The following is a 1,244-nucleotide window of genomic DNA, read 5'->3' as shown; positions in this document are numbered from 1 at the left end:
TCATTGGTGTTTTTGATTTTAGCCATTTTGATTTTCTGACAGGTGTAAGATGATATCTCAAAGTTGTTTTGATTTGCATTTCCCTGATTGCTAAGGAGGTTGAGCATGACCTTAAGTGTCTTTTGGCCATTTGAACTTCTTCTGTTGAGAATTCTCTCTTATCTCACTCTGTTCTCTCTGTCAGCTTTCGTGTGGGAACGGAAACAGGAGCTGCCCGTCTGTTGTGCAGGCCACCACGCTTTCCTTGCCTGTCATCATGCCTCCTCCCCGTCCTGATGTACTGTCACTTCGGAACCATGAGCCCAATAAACCCTTTTTCCTTTCAGTTGCTTGTGTCAAGGCCACACGACCTGCGATCAATTGCTAACCATTTCCGGCCCCCAGCTGCTGCCTCTTCCTTTCATCCTCCCGCAGAACCTTTTACTGATGCTTAGGTCCCTCCAGGCTGCTCTCCCCTGAGGATCTGTATTCAGAGTTTCTGGCCATTTCTTCCTCTCATTTTTCTGAAGTTTCAACTCTTGGCCTCACCTTGAGGGTTCAGAGAGCAGCATTTCCCAGCCTCGCTCATTCCCAAGGCTACCCCTGCTGCCGCTGCAGCTGGCACGGGCTCTTTTCCTTCCTTGTTCTGTTTGCTCCCTCTTCTAGCTTTGAACATCTTCCCACTGATACCCTGGAGATTTTCTTTTTTTCTTCCAGACATTCCCCGTGGGCGCCATTGATTTCGAAAATCCTGCTGAAGCTCATCTCTTTGTAAAGATGTGTATTTCATACAGCCGAGCTTCCCTGCGTGCCTCTGCACTCAAATTCAGAACTTAGCTTGTAACAGATAAGTGTGTGCATATATATACACTCATGTACCGGTGATGTTGGAGACTGAACCCAGGGTCTCAGGCCTGAGGCGGATCCTCTGTCTCTCATCTGTACCTCAGTTCTCAGTGTGCTTCTCAGTGATTTTCTCTAGTTTGCTCAGTTAAATCCAAGTTAAGGTCCAGAGTTTCTTTTTCGGTAACTGGCAAATATCAAGGCTGAATGATGCCACCACTATTCAAGGTCTCATTGTCACCTAGGAAGAGGACACTTACTTTGAAAACGTCCTTACTTAGATGAGCGAGTGTTTTCTATACTAGAAGCCACTTACGAATTCCAGGTGGACAGCTCCGCGGGGACTGGGTGTCAGGGTCAGTTTCACAGATGTGCAACCTGTGTGGTCACGCTGTGGTTCACATAGGGTTAATGTCCTCCAG

The sequence above is a fragment of the Microtus ochrogaster genome, chromosome 17 (genome assembly GCF_000317375.1).
Source record: "Microtus ochrogaster isolate Prairie Vole_2 chromosome 17, MicOch1.0, whole genome shotgun sequence".
Classification (NCBI taxonomy): domain Eukaryota; kingdom Metazoa; phylum Chordata; class Mammalia; order Rodentia; family Cricetidae; genus Microtus; species Microtus ochrogaster.
Note: the sequence above shows the minus strand (reverse complement) of the source record.